This window comes from Macaca mulatta, chromosome 2 (genome assembly GCF_049350105.2).
Source record: "Macaca mulatta isolate MMU2019108-1 chromosome 2, T2T-MMU8v2.0, whole genome shotgun sequence".
Taxonomy (NCBI): Eukaryota; Metazoa; Chordata; class Mammalia; order Primates; family Cercopithecidae; genus Macaca; species Macaca mulatta.
In genome coordinates this window covers 80,745,969-80,771,469 of record NC_133407.1, presented here as the reverse complement: position 1 = coordinate 80,771,469, position 25,501 = coordinate 80,745,969, and positions in this window count along the sequence as shown.

Below are 25,501 nucleotides of genomic sequence, written 5' to 3'. Positions count from 1 at the left end.
ATTTTTGGTTTATATATAGGATGATGGTTTTACATCCTATAAACACACTGTACATGGATGTCTAGGGAGTAGGGAAAATATACTTTTGTGTGACTGAAAATATGTTGGCCATATATACCTGATAGATGTAATTATAATCTTCATAATCATTCATTTCAGATTTGCCAACTTGCACATGTGGAAATGTTCAATTTGTAATGTGATTATAACACAAAAACAAAGCATGTTTGATACCTGTGGCTTGGTCGTTTCATAGTAAGTGCAGAAAATTCAAAAAACCGTGTTACATTTCATATTCCTGGCCAAGTCAAACTCTGAAAGTAGCTCTATAATTCTTGGGGAATCTCTTTAAGCAGACTTGTGTCAAGGTCAATTAGAATCCAAACAGCCTCTTTCTAATTGGGGTGAGGTATGCAGTTGAATAATTCTGTCATTAAGCAAACCCCTTATAAAGGTTACAACTCCAAGGCAAACCTCAGCCCCAGGGCTGAATAAACACAGGAGAATAAGAGTGCAGCATTCCACGACTGGCACCTTCACCCCATAATCCCTGAGGAGGAGGGTTTTGGATTTGTTTCTGTGCTATTGCCATCCACTTCTCCTTCTATCATGCCATTCCTCATACCTGGTAAGGATATAACAGAATTAAGGGTGCAAATGTAACTTTTCTATTAGCTTTATCCCTGTCAATAAGGCATACTGTTTTTCCTTCTTTGGCATGAGAATAATGGAGAATTCTACAGAACTGGTTCAATTTTTGGGTAAATCCATATTGGCTGTGGCATTTATGGTTTATTCCAATTTGAACTCTTCTGTCTTTCTAAGACTTATCTCTCCCTAATTTTTCTCACTCCCCCAAGCTCAAAGGTACATATCTTTGTTCATGCTATTGCTTCTGACAGCGGTACTTGATCACTCATAAAACCTCACAGGCTTGAGAAATTGGCTGACCTCGCTCAAATTCTGTCTCCACCAGTTATAGCCTGTGTGACAATAGGTAAGGTATTTGATGTTTCTAAGTCTCAATTTCCTTGACTGTAATGGCTTTACTTTAATAGTAGCCTTACAGTTTTGTTTGGGGGAAGTAGAATTAAATTAATATGCTAAGTGCCTGGTGAAAATCATAATAATCATAGTAACTAATTTCATGGTGTAGGCAGGTATTCCTGAAAAAGAGACGTAAAAATGGAGACTTATGTGCAAGAAGTTTATTGGGGATTGTTTTTGGAATTAACACCTGTAGAAGTGAAGGAAATTGAGCTACGATGCAGTCACAATAAAAACCTCAGCCTGTCTTCTGGAGAGCTCGGGAGCTGGGAAGGCCTTTAGAGTTGTCTCAAATCATGGCGAGGGGTCTGGTTCTTTAATTCCAGCATCTACTGGTAATTGGATAAGGAGTGGTCCTGCAGAGGAAGCATGGTCTTGGGTGTCTTCATCTGAGGGCAATTTCCCACAACTGAAGGACTGACGAGTACCAAAGTACAGACATGGATAGCACATTACAGTATTCAATAGACTATTCTTGCCAGGAGTTGCGGCTCATGCCTCTAATCCTAACACATTGGGAGGCCAAGATGGGCTGATCGCTTGAGCTCAGGAGTTCAAAACCAGCCTGGGCAATATGGCAAAACCTTGTTTTCACAAAAAGAAAATTAGCCTGGAGTGGTGGTGTGTATCTGTAGTCCCAGTTACTTGGGGGGCTAAAGTGGGAGGATTGCTTGAGCCCAGGAGGTCGAGGCTGCAGTGAGCTAAGATCAGGCCACTGCACTCCAACCTGGGTGACAAAGTGAGACCCTGTCTCCAAAAAAAAAAAAAAAAAAGAGACCATTCTTGGCATTTCTTCCATCCACTTCCTGGGAGGAACTCCTTCACGGTTCTGTTGGTTGTCTTTTCCTGATGAAACTTAAAAGAAGAGTGTTAGTTGTATGAACATCAGACACTGCTGCTGTAGTTGGTCTTGAGTCTGCAACTGATAATCATTCTCTCCCATCTCTGTCATTTTAAATTCCCTTGGTTAGCACATGCAGGTTTAGATGCCTTATCTTATTACGGTGATGAGCCAGAATTTCATTGTCGAGAGGTCTGAACTCATTGTCACCATACCTTTATCCATCTGTGGTTACTTCATTTCTTCATTTACCATCAAAATTGGCAAGGGAGTATCAAGACACACCCAGGTGGATCACATGAGTACTGAACATATTCCTTCCTGACCCTAGTGTATGACAGCAACTCTCTCTACTCCCGATGACCAAGGTTAATTATCCCTGCTAGCATAGTAATTTCTTTCTTTGCTCTTGGTGTCCTGACGTGCAGAGACCAAAGTGATCAGGCAGCAACTGCAGCTCAAAGGTTAGTATAATGTCTCCTGCTGAAAGCACTTCCCTTTAGGTATTACAGTCCCTAAACTTGCAGGTATGGAAAGCACAAATTTCCCAAGCCAATAAAAGTAATGGTAACAAGACCACTCCTGTTTTCTTGGGTCTTGGACCCAGGTATTCTAAAATTAAAGACAGAGAACCTTATAATGGTCATTGGTTTAGGTTATATACTGCATCATGAAGTATCCCATTTTATGAAGGATAGGGTCTTATCTTCACAGTCTATCATCTCCAAGCTGGCTGTAATTGCACTATTCCATTATTCTATCAGGCCAGCTGGGTGGAGCAGTATGCTATAATAATCAATGGCTCCCATGCCATGTGCCCACTACTACACTTCTTTACTCTAGAGTGTTCCTTGGTCCAATGTGATGTCATGTGGGATCCTGTGTTGGTAATCAAACTCTGTGCACTCTCAGCTAATGGTGGTGGGTGAGGTCCTGCAAGCAAGAGATGCAAGTCCATACTTAGAATGCATGTTGATTCTGTATAAGATGAGTTGCTGCCCCTTTCAAGGAAGAAGGGGTCCAATATTGTCAACTTGCCATTAAAATTGATGTCCTTGAGACACGATACTATACACAAGTTGTCCTTGAGATACGATACTATACACAAGTTGGACTCTATTCCTTGTGAGCTGGACATTTGACAGTGGAAATAGCTAGATAAGCTTCAGTGAGGGAGAGCTCAGGCTTTTGGTCCCATGCAGATTGTCCATTCCTTCATCAGGCTATGCCATTCATGCATCTATTGTGCAAGTACTGGGGCTGCTGATGAACAGTCTGGCTAACATCAGCTGACTAGGTCATTCATTCTTGCTTTTTCTTCTACTCTTCCAGCTTTATCAAGGTACAACTAACAGGTAAAATTTTATATATGTGAAGTTTACAATGTGATGATTTGATACGTGTATATATTATGAAATGATTACCACCATCAAGTTAATTAACACATCCAGCATCTCACATAGTTACTTTTGAAATTTTATTTTGGTGAGATGCTAAGATCTCTCTTAGCACATTTCAAGTAAACAATACAGTACTATTAACGAGAGCATCATGCTCATTAGTCCAGGTTAGAATGTATATGGTCTCATAACTGATTGGATTGTTTACTATAGACTCTGAAGAATCTGTAGCTTGGTCTCCAACATAGTCACCGCTTCTTGATCTATTCAGTCTAACTAACATGATATCATTGATATAGTAGATCAATGTCATTTTCTTCAGAGTAGCCATATGGTCCAAGTCCTTTGGACAGGAAATGGGAGATTTAACATAGCCCCAAGGAAAAAAATATATGTAAATGACTTGTGTGTGTGAAATGAATATGAACTGTTCCTGATCTTTCTAATAGGATTAGAAAAAAATTAAATTCACCAGATTAGTGGCCATATATAATAGAATGTATCTGAGGCTTTATTAATCTTCCTTAGCAAATACACCATATCTGGTAAAGCAGCCACAATTAGGACTGGTTGAATTTTTAACAGTCCATTGTCATCCTCCATGGTTCATCCCTTGCCCAGTTTCCAGACCTGTGCCTACTTTATTCACTTAAAAAAGGTAAAAAGAAGCAAACATTTTAATAACTACTATATGTGCTCTCAGCTTCCACCTCAACCTTAGTGCTCATTGCAATAATTGCTCCCACCATGCTGCTTCTGTTATTATTTCAGCCCTTATCATCCCCACTGTTATCAGGAAGGACAGTTCTATAGATGCATCTCCTATCATTGGCCCTGGCCTATAGAGGACAGCTATTATTGAACTTCTCAGTGGTACTGGTTCTCCTCTCACCTGCACATTCCTTATCATCTGCCCTCATGAAATGTATGTACTGTACATGACCATTACTCTCAACTTTTCTTTATTTCTTCTTCCTCATCTGCCAGAATACCCTGATAAATATACTTCACTTAGCATGGGCCATAACTTTCAACAAACTTCCAAGAGCTATCTTAGCAATGTATTATCTGCATCTCCCAAGGTCATTTTCCAGGGAATTAAGTCCTATGTGGTGGCTGAGTGTTTCCACATTAATCAACTCTTCCTAATCCAATTTTATATTCTACCCTCCTTAATCCAGCATCCTCAGAACCCAATTTTGTACATACTGCCCTGCCATCTGTTGGTATATGTTGGTTAGGTCCTGTCATGCCTTTGAAACATAGACTCTTTCCTTCTTTAGCAGACTGCAGTCCTTCCCTGGCTGGGTTATGTTGAGGCTCAATTTCAGTTACAGTAGTTCCCCTTATCCCGTGGTTTCACTTTCTGGGGCTTCAGTTACCTGAAGTCCCAAAACATTAAATAGAAAATTCCAAAAATTAATAATTTACAAGTTTTAATTAAGTCGCACACTGTTCTGGATAGCATAATGAAATCTTACTTTGTTTCTTTCTGTTCCATTCAGGACTTGAATGATTCGCTTGTCTGGCATAGTCCCACTTCATACGCTGCCCACCTGGTGGTCACTTAGTAGCCTTCTTGGTTATAAGATTGACTGTGGTAGTGTCTTGGTGTGTTCAAATAACCCTTATTTTACTTAATAATAGCCCCAAAGCATAGTGGGATAGTGATGCTAGTATATTATTATAATTGTTCTATTTTATTTTTAATTATTGTTTTTAGTCTCTCACTGTGCCTAATTTATAAATTAAACTTTATAATAGGTATATATTTAGAAAAAACTTTAGCATATATGAGGTTTGGTACTATCTGTGATTTCAGGGATCCACTGAGGGTGTTGGAACATATCCTCCATGGATAAGAGGGGCCTACTGCATCACCTGAAAAGATATAATGGGAGGTAGATCCTGAGAGGCAGATGGATTGTGCTGCAAACACACCTATGCATAATTTTCAGACAATGGAAGAGTACTGTCCTTGAACAGGGAGGGTGGGCCACTTTTTCTGATCTAAAAAGCTCTGGAGAATCTGGAGATTCAAGACATTTTCATGCATCAACACAATATCCCCACTTCAAGTCCATCATCCCAGTGCTTCACACGTAGGGTCCCTATATTAGCCTTCCAGAAATGATCTCTTTTGGAACTCTGTTACTCTTATAAGCCCAATCTTCAGTTTTCTCTGCCCTCTGGCTGCAGGAGCTAAGAATCTTTTTATAAGTTTCAAAGGAGGCTCACTGACTTTCATACGTAGTCTTTAAGTGGTGAATAACTTAAAACTTTCCTTTCCCCCAATATATCCATTTCCCACGTCAATAGCCATATAATTTGATAGTCCTTATAACCAATATTTCTCAAACCTATGACATATTGCACTTTTTAAAGTATATTCTCTTCTACCAATATTTGTAGTTAATTATCTGTTACTGCGTAACAAATAAACCTCCCATCCCCAAAATCAGTGCCTTGAAATAGCAATAAACATTTACTGTTTCCCATAGTTTCTTTGGGTCAGGGATTCAGGAATGGTTTTGCTGGGCAGTCTCTAGCTCAGGGCTGGCCATGAGGTTCTGTTCCATGTCAGTCATTCCTGTACTTGTTAAAAGGTTTGACTCAAGTGAAATATCCACTACTACATACCTGGCAAAATATTCGAGCTGTTTGGCTAAGCCTCAAGGTCTCTCTACAGAGTTGTTTGAGTGTTCTTATGATATGGCAAGGGGCTTCCTCCCCAGAGATAGTGATCTAAGATGCCAATAAGAAGCTTCAATGCACAAATACACACCTCAGAAGTCACACACCATTACTTTGGCAGTATTCCATTAGGCACATGTAACGTGCAGGAGAGAACTACATAAGGGCATGAAAACCAGGAGGCAAGGATCACTGGGGACTGTTTTAGAGACTGCCTATCACAGCATCCTATCCAAGTTTACAGCTCATGAAAATTTTAACATTCATACCACTTTTGCAAACCAGTGATCACCGGCGTTCTCCTTATACACCTTTGATGTGGTCCTCGTTGCCAGTTGGCCAGCAGTGATCTACTGCCAAAATTTCATTTTTGAGTCTGCTTCCTTGGACGAGTCTTGGCAACAAGTGACAGATTTCCTGGAAAACAGACTCTGATGAAGAGATTTACACGTAAGAAGTTTATAGAAGGTGCTGTCAAATTTAACATTTGTGTGGAGGAGGGGCATTGGAAGCAAGATCGCACAGAGGGAGAACTGAATTTTTACGCATTTATATCAAATACCTCAACTGATATAAGAGAAATTCTGTGACTGGGTTGGCCCTTTAGAGTTGTCCTGAATTAAGACAAGGAGATAAACCTTTATAACATCCCATCAAACAGTAATTAGATAGATAGGATATTATAAGTAACATAAAATATAATATTATAATTAATATCCTATCAATCAGTGAACCATCTGTCTTCTATTATCTCTCTCTCTATCCACCAGAATTTTACTACTTTCATCACTTCCTATTACTCTTGTCCAATGCACCACAGTACCTTATCATGGCCCACAGTACCCTTATGATCTGAACCCCAGTTACCTCTCTAGACTCCTCTCTGACCACGCTCCCTGTAGCTCACTCCCCTCTAGCACAAATGCCACTTTAACAGGCCACATCTGCACATCTCATCTTAAATACCACCTCTAGACACTCTATCTTCTTATACTACTATATTTTCTTGCATAGCATGTTATCATTCAGTATTATATTAGACGTATATTTATTTATTTGCTATATGTTTATCTTTCGCACTAGATTGTGCTCTATGGAAAGTCATGGTTTTAAAAAAATTCACCATTTATCCCCATTACCTAGAACTTTGCCTGATGTACAGCGTGGGCCTGATAAGTATTTGTCAAATGAATGCATAAATTCATTATTAACTTCTTGGTGTTATAAGATATTGCACCGATGACCTTTGTTAGAAATATTTGTGGGTTATGATTAAACTGATGAAGCCACAGACCTCTTTTTATGTTCAGAATTGTCTTCTCTGAGTTAAATTTGGCTTGAATTTTGAAGACAAAAGGCAACATTCTGTTTTCTAAGTGGCCCTATTTCCTTTTGCATTGACATCCATTTTGGAACACCTATTGTACTGTGAACTTTGCTCTTCTGGAATCTATTGTTTGGCTTTGCATCAGCATAGAATCTCTTGGAATTAAAACAAAAGAGATTTGAAAGGATAGCGTATTACCCCATTTTCCATGGCTGAATTTCAATTCTTGGCATCTGAAATCTCAGGTATTCCCGAGACCATTCTGATCTAGGGACTGTCAGGAACCCTGCTCTCTCCATAGTCTCTCTGCTACACAGCTTTGTTATTGTTCCTTAGTGTAAATGCTGGGTGTTAGGGGAAATGAAGAGGAGCAAGGTCACTAAAATTCATTTATTCCTATTTGGTGTGTGATTTATGAAAATCTAAGTCTTTCTGTTATTACTTTGAAGTGTTTATCCAAGTTCAAACAATATTTACCTTTGAGACATACACCTCTGTAGCAGCAAATCTACAGAGGTTACGTGTACCTCTGCTCTAGTATTTATCCAAAGCCACATCCTTGTGTCTCTCTGAAACATCTAGGAGATTTCCTAGGAGATTCCTAGATAGGAGAGAAAACCACGTCAATTTGTAAGTCCAGTTCACAAATATTTAAGAGTTTTACAAAATTTAGCCAGGTGAGGTGAACACTTCAATTTTTTCATTTTTTTCCCTATTTTTGTGTATTTGGTTAACCATGTTATATTACTAGAATGTAGTCAAATGTAAACTCTATGAGAGCAGGGATTCATTTCTATTTTTTTCACTCTATATCTAAAATATTTAGAACAGTTCCCGGCCTATACAGGTGCTTGATACATAAATTTCTTTTTCCCTTTCTTTTTCTTTCTTTCTTTCTTTCTTTCTTTTTCTTTCTTTCTTTCTTTCTTTCTTTCTTTCTTTCTTTCTTTCTTTCTTTCTTTCTTTCCTTCTTTCTTTCTTTCTTTCTTCCTTCCTTCCTTCCTTCCTTCCTTCCTTCCTTCCTTCCTTCCTTCCTTCCTTCCCTCCTTCCTTCTCTCTTTCTTTCTTTTTTCTTTCCTGCTTTCTTTCTTCTTTTTCTTTCTTTCTTTTTTTTTTGGTCACCCAGGCTGGAGTGCAGTGGCACGATCCCAGCTCACTGCAACCTCTACTTCCTGGGTTCAAGTGATTCTCATGCCTCAGCCTCCCAAGTAGCTAGGATTACAGGTATGCACCACCTGGCCCAGCTAATTTTTGCATTTTTACTAGAGGTGGGGTTTTACCATGTTGGCCAGGCTAGTCTCGAACTCCTGCCCTCACATGATCTGCCAGCTTCAGCCTCCCAAAGTGCTGGGATTACAGGCATGACCCACCAAGCCCAGCCATGATACATAAATTTATTGAAAGAATTAAGATTGTATGAATTTGATATCTCTTTATATCCATGTTTATGTGCTTGTATGAATTTGATATCTCTTTATATCCATGTTTAGTTATACAAAACATAAATAAAATTTTTATTACTTTTATTTTTTTGTGCAGAAATAATCTAACTCTTTTAGAAATATGTTCTTGATTTTAGAAGTTTTCACAGAGTGTCTTGCCTTCCCTTATCAAGGTTTGAGATTTCAAGAAGTATGAGCCTTTTGTCATCTCCAAAAATCTAAGAAAATTAGGATTTCACATCTTTGGAATGCCTGGTATTAGATCTAGGCTTACCATTAATTCATTTTCTCCACAAATATTTATTGAGTTATATTTTATGTCAAACACTACCCTCACCTAGAAGGCAGTAGCAGTTGTTTTCATTGATCTTATACTCTGGTGAAAAAGCTAGGCATTGAACTAGCGAATTCAACTAAGATGAATGTTGCTGTGGGAGCAAACATTCAAAGAGGTGACCTCCCTGAATAAATATACTTAATTTGAAATTCAAAGGCTGAGTTGAAGCTATCTAATCCAAGGGTGGTAGAACAAAGTGTTTGTGATAGAGGAAGTGGCAAGCTAAAAGGTCTTGAGGGGATAGAAATTTTGGTGTATTTCTATTTTTGAAAGTAAATTTTATGGCCTAGAGCTCTGAGAGCAAGAAATGAAATGGTATATGGTGAGGCCAGAGAGTATGGCAAGATCCAAACTCTTGGTCTTGAACAATATTGGGTTCTTGAACAATTTTGTTTTTAAATCTGACAAGCTTTGTTTTAAACAGTGGATGACATGATCAGAATTGGTTGAAAAAGTTACTCTAGCTTTAGTGTGGAGAATGGTGTTAGAATGACCTTGAGAACACAACTTAGATGTCCTTTAAAATATCTTGCCTGAGAAACAATGGTGACTTGGAGTAGGATGGCATCAATAGAGATGAAAAGTCTAGGGAACAATGGACTATTTAGAAGACAGAATTGCCAGGACTTATGAAGGGTGGGATTTGGCAATTGAAGGAAAGGGCAGAGTCAATAATAACTTTCAGATTTTTGGCTAAGACAGTGGGCTAAATGGTGGGCACATATACTAAAATGGGAAATACTTGGCTGGTTAAATGGTAGTGCCCCTTTTCTCAGCACTTGGCTGATGGTCTTGACCATTTTGTCACTGGTACATCCAAGCTGCTTGGCACAGCAAATTAGAGCAAGTATGAGTAACTGGACTCAAAAGGAACTGATGAAATTTTGTTGGGAGAACTTGAACTACAAAGACCCAAAAGTGACAGGGAGATGTTGGATACGGAAATGCTATGGGAATATAAAGATGATATATTGCTGCTGCTGTGGCAAACCAGAGCGACATGCAAGTTAAAATTAGGAGGAGGCAGGGAAACCAGAGCTCTTACAGGGTAATCCATTCTGTAGAGGTAAATGCAGCAGACTTAAAGAGAGCAAGGGAGAGAAGAAACCATGTGGTTTCTGAGAGAAAGAGGAAGGGAGAGGGAGGAGATGACTGACATTATTTTGTTTTTCATGAAGCCTGACTGCACTGACTACAGTTGAGTTCTGCAAATGTCTCCTTTATTTTTCAATGATCTACATTTTAAAATAAACTATGTCACAATGGGGTTTTACTCACTGCAACCATTTGATGTCTGTCCCAGATATTCTCATAAGGAAGAAGATTCCTATTTAACATACCAGTTGATACATTTTTCTTCTCTATATAAAGCTGCATCTTTCTTTACACAACTTATGTGCAATGGTCCTTGGGAACCACACTGAGTAATTTAAATTCTTTTACTATATGTTTTCGTTAAAAATCATAGGGCATCTCCTCTTCAAGTCTTTTTCTTCACAGAAAACATCCATAGTTACTTTAAATCTTCCTAATATGGTTTGATTTTCAGACCTTTCCCCAATTCTGTCACATTCATCTGAATATCTTATGATTTGTAAATGCTTTTAAAATAAGGGACCCAGAGTTAAATGCAACACTTCATATATGATTAGGTAAGCTCAGAGTAGCATAAGACTATCACCGTCCATTGTAATTTTGCAGCAACTATTTCTTGTTTCAGAAAATTCTTGTATTTGTGCTTTTTTTAAAGCATAAATATGCTTCTAGAAAAAATGCCCGTAAAATAAATTCTTTGATTTAAGACACTATCACTTGGTAAAATAAAAATATTCTTGTAAGACATGTAATGACATTGTTATTACCAGCTACTTATGCCTTAGCTTCTGGCCTTTCCAAGGAGCCAGCTAGAAGATATCTCCCTATCAAAATGAAATGTAAAATATTATACATTTTCAGAGAACAAGATCTCCTGAGCCAGACCACACCCAGTAATGCATGGAAGTGGGGTAGCAGCTAAGCTTCTACATAAATGAGAATACTGGTGGATTGAGTAGGTTTGGAAGAGGGAGCAATATAAGGAAGTTCAGTCAATGAGAGCTGAAAAGGTATTTGAAAAGCATCAGTTATAGGTAGCGGTTCTCTGCTGACAATGCATTTTTCAGGGCTACTAAGAGATAGATCCTTTCTTAAGATTAATCCAGGAGTGGAAAGTAGAGGGTATGCAATTTCTGTTCTTCTGGTCATGGTGACTGCTCAAGACCAGGGAGGACAGGAAGAATGCAGCAAAAATCCTTAAAACGTTAGTGGTTAGCTGTAGATCTATTGGTCTCTGCAGCCAGGCCCCATGAACTGGGACACCGTTCTAAATATATTAGATTAGGTGATACTTTAATATCTGATCCTGGAAAGGCCTTATAGAGGAGAGTCAATAACTGTTAAATTTCATTTTTTTTAATGTGTGGGAAATTGAGAAGTAAATGTGAGAAGGCTTTTTCCATAGTTATAGATGACTCCAGGAGCAGAGCCAGGCATAGACACCTCTTCTTCAAACATAGTTCAATTTCCAGTCATGCTGAACCCTGCCAATTTCAAACTGATCCTATGTGTTGGCAATCTGTCCACACACAGTAAATGATCATGCAACACACCTTCTGCAGTGCGGCATTAGCATTGGCATGTGTCAGGGGTTACCTCTGCCAGTAGAATGGTGGCCCAACTGTGGCTGAAGTTTAAGACACAGAGTTTTCTCACTGTCTCTCTTAGCCAGATTTGCCTGGGGAAAGAAGTGCTTTGTCAAAATAAGGAAAGAATGAAAATAAGATATTTTCTCACATCTTCTCAGGTCTATCTTACAGACACATTCTGGAGCTGTAGCTTTCATTTCGCTTTCATAAGATCACAATGCTTAATCTCAGTAGGGTTATCAGTTCTGTCAGGTATTATAAACCCTCTAATCAAGGCAGTGGGAACCAGTGTTTCTATTTAATACCCGGAGAAATGGTGGAAGTCAGCGATTGATACCAACACAATGATGGGAAAAAGTGTCCAGAGGTGCTACTCACATAATCTCATTTTACAACATCTTGAAAATTCAATAGAAAGGACTCCACTAACAATACCATTACACACTACTGATTATTGTTCTCAAATGTTCCTAAAGCTCTAAAAGCATAACTTAACAATAAAAATGCTCTATAAATACATCCTAACAATGAACGTAACTGTATTTTTTTCCTTTAAAAACAAAAGCACAGTGTTAGTCACAAGTCATATAATTTTACTTAAGCAATTTCTTGGCTAAAAGTGCATTATCATTTTTAAAACATTATCTAAATCTAAATCTAAGTATAAATAAATGAGCTATTCCTTGACATTAGAAAGTGTTTCCAAATAATTTAGAAAAGGTGAAGAATATTGCATCTTGGATTAACTACTACTTATTTAATATGTGATCTTTATTTTTAGATAATTTTGCTTATCATGAGATTTGTCTTGTTTGCAAAGACACTTGGAAAAACTAAGCAGAATTTCCTTGCAAAAAACATACATAGTTTAAAAATTTCCTTCTATTTGTGTCTATGATTCTTAGTTTTATCTTTATCCATTAAGATTTTTGGAATAGCATATTTTTCAAACGAGTTAAAATTGTAGGAAGTTACTGCTATATCCTGTCCAAAAAACAAACAAATAAACAGCTGAGAACTATACATGCAAAGTACGCGTTAGCTCTTGAAAAAGGATTACAAGCTAGTTTAGAAAAATATATTTTGTGCTTCCTGTTTGTACTCACATCATGGAACAGAACAGTCTACGTTACCAAGAAAAACTGCCAATATTATTTCCCTAAGAATATTATAGTATTGTATTCTGCAATTGAAAGAACAAATAAGTAATTTCTGACTTAATATCAATACTAAACTATCTAGCATATTAATCTTCTAGTTAATAGTTCTAAATTTTAAATTATTTGAATGTTTTTGACAACAGTGAACCATAAAAGTAAGAACATCCTTAAAAAGATTTTCAAAACTATTAGGAATATCCACGTACTTTCAAAAACTTCATATTTATATTAAAACCCATTTTTAGAGTGGTCATATGGAATTCTTTGAAATTTATTAAGACTTAAACATACTTATGCAAATTAAAATATGAAGAGTGAAAATTTAAAAATAAAACCTGTATGTTTTATTTTTAATAATGTCCTAAAGTGTTGTATATTGTATATTGTTAAATTCTAATATTGATGAAGCTGATGTGTCACTCTTAAAATATATCCAGAATATCTTTTTCATAGCTGTATTATCAAGAGAATTTTCTAAGACCTGTTTTCTACTATAAATCCAAAAAACTATCTGCTTTCATTTTGTTTAAATTCTTTTGGAAATGATTATTTTAGGCTATATTGTTAGATGGTAATTTTATGTATTCAGTCAGATTTGTTTACAGTTTTTATAAACAACATTTATTGGAGAATGTAAGAATCATCAGAAGAGAAAGTTTTAACTCCCTCAAACATAATAAAATGATCAAACGTTTGGAATAGAAACAAATTGTAAAAATGTGTCTTAACTGAGACACATTGCCCTAAGGAACCATGCCTTTGTGTTTGATGATTCTTCCATAAAGCTGAGTTTATTTTTAAAAATTGACCCTTTTAATGTAAGAAAGTTGATGGAGAAAGAATTTCACTTACGAGTTTTTCCACTAGACACTATAAAACTCCATCATAGCACCTTGCATATTTGGCATCTGCAATTGAAGCCCACAGCTGAGTGTTGCCAGATCTTATTTTGAAAAATGGGGTTGTGTCTCTAGGATGCAAATCATCTGGATGAAAATTCAAGTAAAATAGAAAAACCTGCTTGGTCATCGAGGCCCTATTTGAGTTGAGCAGTGAGAAGATCAAAACCTCAATGAGACCTGCAGGAAGTTATGGGGAGAAAAGATCAAGAAAAGAGAGAGGAAAGAGCAAAAGGCAACAGCAAAAAGAGATGGAAAAGAAAGCTAGGTTTGGTTTGGAAAGACAGATTGCATCACATGCTTCTTGGTACTGTTTCACTCAAATAATGTTGCCTTCACCTCAAATACAGAGATATCTTGTCTACAATGTAGACTGTGTGTGATCATGTTGGTTGGAAATATTTTGACGATTGATTAAAATTTTTATTTTTCCTTTGAATAGCTAGTGACATTTTAACACCATTTTCTTTGCTGAAGAAATTGAGATTATTGCATATTAATAAAGAATAATTTTCTAAACCAGATTTGAATATTTAAAAAAGATACTAGAATAAAACTTTAGTTAACTTGAAAATACAAGTGGGAAACTTTTTGGAGGGCTGGATCATCCTTGATGACTTTTAATTAAATAAAAACTTAGGACTTTTCTGTTTCCAAATATAATGTTTATAATGTGAAATTATTCTTTATTTTTTTCCATTTTATTTATAGATACTATATTTACTCAAAGTTTCATTTTACAAGGTTTTATATTAAAATTCTAATGAACTATATACTCACTTTACTGAACAACTCAGTCAATCTGGAAAGTAAAGCATTCTAGAGAGCTCAGCATGCTTGGGTGGTGCATATGAAATTCAATTTTGTATGTGCTTTATCTTTCTAAGGACGATTATTCAAAACCAATGTTGTAACCAGCAGGAGCAGAGGAGTGTCATAAACTAAGGAATTCTAAATAATTCATGGATGTGCATGGAAATAATGTTTTAAAACTGAAGTCAGAAGCAGCTGCTACGGGAAGGGTTTTTAAAAAGAGTCACAGACAACGGTCATATTATTCCAGGTTAGCTCACACCATTGTGTACATTTACAATGCAACGTCTGTATGTTTCCATTTGTTTGGGAAAGAAAATTTAGGATATTTAAAACACACAAACACAGCAAATACAAAGAATCTCTCCAGTTCTTACAGACAGTATGTATGTCTCAATAGTAGGAAACACTGTTGTGCCGGCAGAATCTACTCTAAAATATAATTCTGTATTTTTAAAAGTAAATCTAAACCTTGGATCTTAGGCCAGAGAGTCCCTATTCAAAGAAGTAAGTACAAAAATAAGACAAGTTATTACTTTTCATCTTCCTCCTTTATTTCACAAATGCTCCTATTCTGATGTAGGATTAGGATAAGGGTCATTGCAGATGGTTGGCAACAAATACAAAACTAGTCATTATACAGGTAAGTCATTCACAATTCTAAAACTGAGCAATTATAAAGAAGCAAATTATTTATTATTCATAATCTCCAAGTTAGAAGTGTGAATGTAGTAATAGAAAAAGGAAAGTAATCAAAACTGTATGAGGATAAATACTCAAGTAAAACAGAATATTATTTAAGGTCTCATTTGGAAAGGACATAACTGATCACTATATGAGTGGAACCATTCATCTTCAATTTACTTAAATTGGTTTTACTACAGGCTCCCATTTCATGGCAGAACTGTTGTTCTAGCTCCCTGGACTGACATGAAGATAATGCTTATAAATGTATTTCCCACTGGATTTAGATATTAGAAGAATCTAAACTACCCTAACTTTTCAAACAAAATAATGAATCTCAGTGAACAAAATGCTTTGTGAAAATAACTCAGTAATGTCATAGATTAAATAATACATTATTGACAGTAACTTTTATATGAATATTTTACATTCATTTATATTAAATATTTTTCTTGAGTGATGGTAATGTTTACCCTGTAACAAAAAGCAAATTATCCATCCTTAAAATTTGGGAAAGAACTAGATTCTTATCTCTTAAAACTCAGTATAAATTACCAAATGTGTAATTTGGAATCTCTTTTTCTACCATAGTATGTATCTGATCTTATTTAAAACAATAAAATATAAAAAAAAACTTTTTACAAATATAAAACTTTTACATTTATAAAAAGTATATTATGAGGTGTCTTAAAAAAGATATTGAGAATACTAAAATAATTTATATTGTTGAATGCTAAAATGGATTCTAATATTTTAAGCAGCAGTTATTGCTAATCAGGATTTAGATAGATTTCCTAATGCACATTGCTAGGTTACTCTAAAATATTGGCCTTGTTTTAACATGGAGCTATGTATAGTCATAAGATTGCAAATAAGCAAAATTTAAGTTACAACTAACTTTTAAAATATATACCCCAAATTGCCATTTTTTCTTTTATGCTTTTTTCTTTAGTTATCCAAGGTACTGTTTTCTGCTTTTATTTAGTATTGGTCTGATACCTTAAAATGTCCTCTGTGAAGCTGACTCAAATCAAAGGTAAATATTTCATCTGGTCTGTGACCTCCGTTAATCAGCTCTTCCATAAAATTGCAATTTAAAGCAATACCGCAGTCTCCTCTGTGAACTGTAGTTCAAGGACAAGAGTCACAATATATACACCACATGACTTCGCAGTAGAAACTTGGTGAGTTGCGAGGATAAGGATTCAGTCCTGATTTCACTGAGCACTTAGAACTTCTGTTTTGACTATCTTGCTATTCTGCATTGATTTGCCAATACAAATATATATGTACAGGGTGCAAATGCGCAATCTTTTCTTCTTTTTCTTTTTGTCTTTTTATCTTTTTTTTTTTTTTTTTTGGTCTATTTCTCAATTCTGAAGGTCCCCTCACAGCATTTTCTTCAGTTTACTGAAAGAATGTGACATGAAGGAGAAGCTACTTTGTATGTTGCCTATCAGGTGAAAAAAGCTCACTTCCATTTGCACATAGGTCAGGAAGAGCAAGGAGGTTTCATCTCCTTTACCAGCTTTCGTCTTTGCGACAGCTAGCTTGTGGGTTTTGTTGTGAGGTCTCATCCAAGCTCTGAGAGAAAGTGAGCTGTGATCAAGGGAAGATGCCTACCTCTGAGTGCAGAAATGAAAAGTTTCCATTCTAGATAGAGGGGCAAAGTTCTGCAAATGACCAGTTATGCTTTACTGAAAATCAGAAAATAATTTTGAGTTATTTATATGTCTATTTCAACTGATCTCTGGCTCTATCTGAGGAAAATAAATACAGCCTGTAAGAATAAACATCAATAGCTTTAAAAGTCAGAAATCAATGATGGAATAAGTCCTCACTTGGACAGGAGTTAACTTACTTTTGCCTAAAGCTAAACAGAAGAAGATATTCATTTAATCGTGTTTCAGCACATTAAAAAAATTAGTTGACAATTCGTGGTTACTTGGGCTTGGGCTGAGCTATCTGTAGTGAACATTATTTTGATTTTGGGTTGCAGGCACTATAGACAGAAGACCAGCGGCATACCAAAACCAACCAACCAACCAAACAAACACTCCCAAAAATAAAAACAAGAAAAACCAAGTTTATTCAGTCAAAAGAACCATTTATTGATCAAAAAGAAATTTGGGAGCATTTCAAGAAAACATACATATTCTGAAAACTAGTTATGATTGAACTCTTTATTCGGTGAGAATGAAGATTTTTTCAAGTTTAGATTTCTTTCTGGTAGGGAGAAACACTATTGTCTTAGTTTCAGAAGTAAAGATTTACCTACTTCTCCCTCCCCCCACACCCAATGTAAGACATAAGACATTATCCAAGTATTTTGATTGTATTTAATGGTTAGAAACATTTTCCATTCCAGGTCTGATTGGTCTTGACTGCTTTTTTGCTTTTTACTCGGAAAATAGCTAAGGAATAGTCATTGCAGTCATTTAAAAAAATATTTCTTTTTTCTAATTGTATTCACAAAGAAAGAAGAGAACTTTTTTTTTCCAGAATGGAATATGTAAATTTTGAAATATGCTTCCATAAATTCTGTCACACGTATACAGTCATTATTTCTCATCAGTAGCATATGTACAGATACAGCAGTCCACAAATGTGTCTGATTATTGAGCCCATCAATTTCACTCATACCAAATAGTTTGACTTTATTATTTACATGATTCTTAAAATATGCAGTCTATTGACCACACAAATAAACATGGGCTTTTGGATCAGTATAAAGCCTGGTGTTTATGAACAGGGTTCTTTGTGTTTTTAACAATATCTGGCACATTTAAGCAAAACTCTTTACTGAAACATGGAGCCTGGATAATTGTGTGCTTCGTGATCTATGCTGGGCAGGGGCCCCAACTCTGCTCTTCAGGCAGACAGGAATACAGAAATCTGTTACTGCAGTTTGACATTTTCTTTGAATGATTAGGTCAGTTGGTAAATCTCCACTTCACAGTTCTTAGAAGCCCAGATTTCCCGTTGTAAAACAATGTGGTTCTGATTATAGCATTATTGAAATCCAGACATAGTACCTGTGTTCTGCTAGCAGTTCTACTTCTTGCTTTCTTTGTTAACATGAGCAACATATTGACCCTCTCTCCCACTTCTTTGCCTGCAATGGATGAGAAGATTGAGAAACCTGGGGCTTGTGGTGAAGAGAGTGAAGACAGAGTAAATATTACCCACATTTGAAGTTATGGTACGATGCTCTAAAGTTAGAAGAATAAAATAATAATGAATATTACTAAAAGTAAAAATGTTCTTGTTGTGTAGAGCTATGGCTCATCTATTTTGTACTTTAATTGTGACTGTCACCAACAAGGTCAGTGTGTTAGACAATATAATTATATTTCAGAGGAAGACCACCAAAGATTTCTAGATATACCACAAAAAGCCCTAATTCTACCTGATATTGTGTGACAATTCTGGTTTGTGGCACCATCTTTGTTCACCTGACTTATATGGTAACTTTCTAATTAATCTTTCTTCTTTAATTCTTCCTGTCCTATAGTTCTTTCCTTACATAGAAACCTGAATTTTCTTTCAAAATTAATGTAAATGAGTTAGCTTCTTTTTCCTGCTGGAATCCTCTAATGACCTCTCATTATACTCTAGTCAGAATCCAAACTCCTTTCTGTGACATCAAAAGCTTAATGTGAGCTGCGCTTATCATTTCCCTGACCTCAACTCTTACCACTCTTCCTCTTTCACACTATATTCCATGCACAGTGGCCTGGTCCTGTCTTGAAACCCTCAGGCTGGTCATTCCCTCTTCCTGAAAGACTTTTATCCTGCCTCATTACACTACTAACTTCTCATTCATCCTTGGAGTTCCAGCTGGTCCATCATGTCACCTCCTCAGAGAACTCTTCCGGGTCACCCAGTCTAAAGAAACCTCTGAGGGATTATCTATCATCCTACCTTATTTTATTTCCTTTAGGGCACTCATTAGTCTCTAATATTATCTAGTTGCATTATTGTCTCACATGTACGTTTTTTGTCTTTCTGTACAAGAATGTGTGCTCCCTGAGGAAAATGTCTTATTTATTGTGGGCTATTGCCTGGCCTGGCATAGTTACCCAATGGGTGAAGGAAAGAGCAAATTATTGAGTTTATCTAAACTCTCTAGCCAGAAGGAAGCTCAGGAAAGATTCCAGAGTCTTTGTCTACTACAACCATCTCAGAGTCCATGAATTTTCATTCACTTGTTTCCACAGTTGCTTTAATTTTATGAGAGCCCTACATTCATTTAGTTTCTATTAGTACCTAGAAAAATAACTGAACACATTCTAGATGCTTGGTCAATGTTAATAGAGTTGGAATCTTAATATTTTATTTTCAGCAAGTTGAGTAACCATAAACTTGCCATATACTTTATTAACTCTACTAAAAAAGTCAAGCTTGTAAACACAAAAAGAAAATATAGTGATAACACTCCCCCCATGTTTCATGTCAGCAAGATACTTTTCTGTAATTCCTGAAATATGAAGGCTAAGCAAGCTGAAAGGTAAAAATAACACTTGGAATTTTTAAAGGAACATATTTCAAAGAGTTTTTACATACCACTGCACTGTATCTGTTCACATAGAATTTAAGGAAGTGTTCTTACATTCCCTTTTCCAGGCAGAATCAATGTTAGGTGACTCATCCAAAGTAAAGGAAGCACCCTGTGTTTCTTGTCCCCCGCCCCACTCGCAACCCTTCCCTCCTCATCTCCTGCATCTTTACCTTCCTGTCTACTTACTGTTTGAATGTCTTTGCTCTTTTTGGTTCCCTTTAGATTTTCTTAAAAATGGGATTGATGGTCTTTTTTTTCAACATATTGTTTAAAAGCACACACAAATAAAAGACACGGCAGTGAAAAGAGGGTGATGTTTGGGGAATAGAAAAGAAAGGGAATAGGGAGAGATTGTGGTAAAAATCGGGAGATCCTCAGAAATTCAAGGAACCTTTTTACCAAAGAGGGCAAAGGCCAGTGCTAGATGAATAACTCCTTTTCAGTGTTAGCCAGAAGGAAGATTGTGAATGACTAGTACATTTACTCACCATTATGGCAGTGCTCCCTGCATTGTATAACCGGAATCTCCATGTCCTATTTCTAAGCTATCCTGTGAACCACACAGTTGAGGTCATTTAAATGCTCTTGCTATCAAGTACAATTTCATGGGCTGCTAAAGACTATATTTTCAGATGTGATGGATAAAACATAGTCATTTACTTCCTTTTGTGCTCTCATGTCTCCATGACATCATTTTTTATTTTTCTGTGAAGGATAAAATACACTCTTAAGGGTGATAGGGTTGTGGCCAACTAATAAGAGTAGCAAGGATGCCTGTCCTGATTCCACAAATGAGGAAGCATTAAGTACAAGAAAAGGGCAAACACCTAAGGAGATTCAGGCCATTGGTGGTGTGAGGGGCTCTAAGCTGGCTCACTGGACTGTGTTGCCTGCAACCACTGCCACAGCCTAACGCTTAATTCCCACAAGTAGAAGCAGGGAGAAAATTACAAAACACTGAAATGTGGTTCCCCAAAGATATCTTGTAGACATTTTGTTCCCCCCTGTATGGAAGGGTTAAGTGATAGGACGAAAATAGGCCTCAAATGTTTGAGAAAATGCTATATAGAGCCAAGTGTGAATAATTAGGGAAAGAGCTTCTTTTTTTTCTTTTTACATGAAAAGCTGTGGGGGCTCTATGCATTGGTGCATGGAATACCTTCCCAGTTCCAGCTACATCATTTGTGGGCAAAGTACAGAGCCTTAGTTTGACATCTTAAGATGGAGATGACATCTGTATATCTTGCACTTTTATTTTGAGATCTAGTCTATTACTAGCTTTGTAAAAAATATTTAGTAGTTGATAATTTTATAAATTATAGAAGTAATTTAAACATAGTTTAAAAAGATACTTGCTAGTAGTTTATACTGAGAAACATAGTATTCTTTCCCAAATCTGTAGTAACTGGAACTTTCTTCTGTAATTAATTTTATTATTATATCCTCAGCTATACAGAAGGCATATTAAGTAAAGGCCCTTGTGAAAGATATCATATTAATTAAGGATTAAATATGGGCCTGTGTAAGAATATGGCCATTTAGAACATCTAGAAAAAGTGAAATAGGTTGAATGTCAGGTCACTGGCCTGTTCATGGGTAAAAGGGTGAGGGGACTTTCATTTTTTTCCTAAAAATAAAAGCTGGTTACATTATAAACTATGAAAATCCATTTCAGTTTATTTAAAAAAATGCTAGTTACATTAGCTGCATGTAGACAAAATCTCCATATACCCTGGTAGCTCATTGTTATGTATTTTTCTTTCATATTATTATGAAAATATAGATTCACAAATTATATTTTATTAAGCCATGTTTTCATTGCAACTCACTACGTAAGGATTAAATTTTAAACACCTCACAAATTCACCAAACTTACTCTTAAGATTATCTGAGGATTTTCTTCTTCTAACATAGAAGTAGCTTTTTGTGATTTTACTAATTTAAAAAGTAACACGTTAATTGTTAAACAATATAAGTCAAAGCAAACAAACAAACAATAAAAAAATTCAAAATCTACAAGAAGTTCTAAAAAAGAACAAAAAGAAAATCCTCTGTAAGATGATTACCCAGACATAATTGCTATTTTGGCGTATATCATCCAAATATTTTTCTATGCAGTCATTTGCAATTTTTTCCTAAGTGGAATTATACTATATGTAATGTTTTCAAACTTAAGTTAAAATGTTCCATGGCTTTCAATGTCAATAAGTATATATTTATAATATTTAATGGCTTTCCTAGTACCCCATTTGTATGACTATACTTTAATTAATTTAACAAATTCTTCTTCTTTGACATAATTTCAGTTTTTACTTTCCCAATTATTTTTACTTTAAAATCTATACTCTTAGTAGTCTGATTGTTACCACAGGATAAATTCCTAGCAGTGAAATTATTAGGTTAAAAATGTTAAAAATTCACGCAAACAATTTTTATATGTATATTGAGTATATAATTCTACTCTTGTGAATTGCCTGTTCATAGCCTTTGCCTAATTTTCTACTCTTTGTTTATCTTTTTGTCAGACTGACTCCTCATAGTACTTCATATATTAAGGCTGTTGCCAGTCATTTTGCAAATTCATGATTTTAAAATTCATTTTTTAAAATTATGATATCCAAGATTCCAAGTAAAAAATGGCCAAGTTTGTATGAGCAGAAAAGGGCAGGGGCATATAAAGAAATAGGTATGGACTTTTGAGAAAGATTCAGAGTATCCCTACATACTACTTGAAATAGTAGCTAAATTACAATATAAAAGGATAGAATTTGACATTTAAAAAAAGTCCCATAGTTAACATTGTAAAATATTGGCCATACTTTAGAAAGAGATGCTGGAATCTTCTGTGAGACTTAGTAAGTGGGACACATACCTTTTGGCTTGCATAATCCACAGGGATGTGTTGGATGGCCTCTCAGTATGTCCCTTTGCCCAGGGTGACTATTGTTTTCCATTTTTACACATGAACCTGAGGTTCCTAAAAGCTCTAATTCAAGATTCTTTTCAGTTAATCTACTGATGTTCTCTATATTCTCGTTCTTAAATTGTTTTTTTTTTTAAGATTCTAAACTGCATTGCTAAGTTTAAGAACAAATATAAGTAGGTTTTTTTTATTCATTTCTTCCTAATAGCAAAAAGTACACACACATAAGTGTGACTATGAGTCATCTTCCTAAGCTTTAATTTCTTACTGCTCTCTTGTGGCCATTCAAATGAACTGTCCAGATGCTTTTTTTTTTTTTTTTTTTTTTTTTTTTTTTTAAAAAAACAGATCCTATAATATTAATAGGAAAAAATTTTCCAAGCAGAGTTGTTCAATTTTGTTCGTGCAGCAAATTTAGAGTCTTTGACATTTGAACATTAAGGCCATAAAATAATTAATTTTATTATTAAACAATGGGACAGGGTTGCAGAATAAGAAAGGCCTATAAGCTTCTGCTTGTTTTTTAGTAAAACCAACCACAGTGTTATTCATCTATGGAATCATCAAGATGCTGAAGTTTGAAATATTTCTAGCCATTCTGAAGGTAAAATAATGCAATTCCCAGCTTCTTCCCTTGCTGTGGTTTTAAGAATATCAGTAGGTGGCGGGTACGGAGGCTCATGCCTGTAGTCCTAGTACTGTGGGAGGCCAAGGCGAGTGGATCACCTGAGGTCAGGCATTTGAGACCAACCTGGCCAACATGTTGAAACCCTGTGTCTACTAAAAATATAACAATTAGCTGGGCATGATGGCGCATGCCTGTCATCCCAGTTACCCAGGAGGCTGAGGCAGGAGAATTGCTGGAACCTGGAAGGTGGAGGCTGCAGTGAGCCGAGATCTTGCCACTGCACTCCAACCTGAGTGGTGAAGCAAGACTCCAACTCAAAAAAAAAAAAAAAAAAAAAAAAAAAGAATATCAGTAGGGTCTAAGTTTAGTCATCATAACTTAAAACAGCTTCTTTTTAGGGAAGAAAAGAATTCAAATAATGGCTATATATTAGAGCACAAATAAGATATAGCTAAACATTTATTCTATTGCCTTTTGTTCATGTAATACTGCCTGTAAGTAGAGAGGACCCCAGAATTGTAGTCTCAGCAATGTTAAGAAGACAAAATGAATTAAATGCTTTATTCTTCCAGTCCTGAGTATCAGTCATGCAAACTGTGTTGTTCTCTAACATCTCTAATTCATTTGACCTCAATTCTGTGACTACAGGTATTAAAAATAGCAGCTTTTAAGCACAGTTAGTATTATAGCTACCCTGCCATAATTAGCATATGTGTATTTGTATAGTCAGCCCTCCTGTAAGATGAGGTCCATGTTGGGCATTATGCTATAGATATGGAGCTGAACTCAGAGGGTCCAGGATTAAGTTTCTTCAACTAATGTATACTGGAGCAGCATTTATATGCCAGGTCCTGTTATACTATAGTAATCACCCTCCCCTAGAGACATAGCCTCATAGAATTTGTAGTCTATGGTATGAGACAGCCAGAATCAAAGAAGAACATGAAGGAATGTGAAACTACAACAATGAAAAGTGCTATGAAAAAGGTATCAGAGTGGGGAAAATCAGATGAGGCTTTTCTGAGGCTGTGATGATACAGCCAAGATGTCAAGATGAGTAGAAAGAGGAGGGAAAGAGGAGAAGGACCAATATATGCAAAGGCCTTGCACTGAGAGAGGATAAGAAACTTTTAGTAAAAGGAAGCTATGGTCAATGACTCTGCAGTAAGAAAGCAAGAGGAAATGTGGGATGATTTAAACTTGATATATGTGTGTTTTGTGAGCTCAAGCAGTTAGTTTGTCTTTATTATATTAGTATAAGAAAGTTATCAAAATGCTCCAAATAAGTAATGATAGGCTCTCCTTCTGTTTGTAAAGATTATTCTGATTGATATGTGGGAAGGAGATAGACAGGAGTCCGAGTGATGAGAAGAGAGCCCTTTGAAAGGTATTGCAATAGTCCAAGTGAAACATAATGGTAGCATTGACTGGAATGAGGAATATGTGAATAAAAGGATATAGAAAGTCTAAACTTCAGGACTTATGGATGGATTGGATATTAGGAGTCAATGCGACAGAAGTAGCAGAGCTAATTCCTGGATTTATAGCTTCATAACACATTGAATGCTGTTAATATGTACTAATAGAGGAATACCACAGGTGACCAGTTTAGGGAGAAAGGGTGAGTTTAAGTTGTGTATGAGACAGTCAAGTGGAGATGCCAAGAAGAAGGCAGTTTGATATGTCAATCAAGAATTCAGAGGAAGACTGTCACAGAAAAATATTTGAGCAAACTTGGTCTTCTTTTTTATTTTTACAACTTTTTGGGTAAAGGGGGTACATGTGCAGGTTTGTAATGTGCGTAAACTGTGTGTCGTGGGGGTTTGGCATAGAGATTATTTTGCCCACCAGGTAATAAGTATAGTACCTGATAGGCAATTTGTTGATCCTTTCCCTCCTCCCACCCTCTACTCTCAAGTAAACTCCAGTATCTATTGTTTCCTTCTTTGTGTCCATATGTACTCAATGCTTAGATCGCACTTATAAGTGAGAACATGTGATGGTTAGTTTTCTATTCCTGTGTTACTTCACTTAGGATAATGGCCTCTAGCTCCATCCATG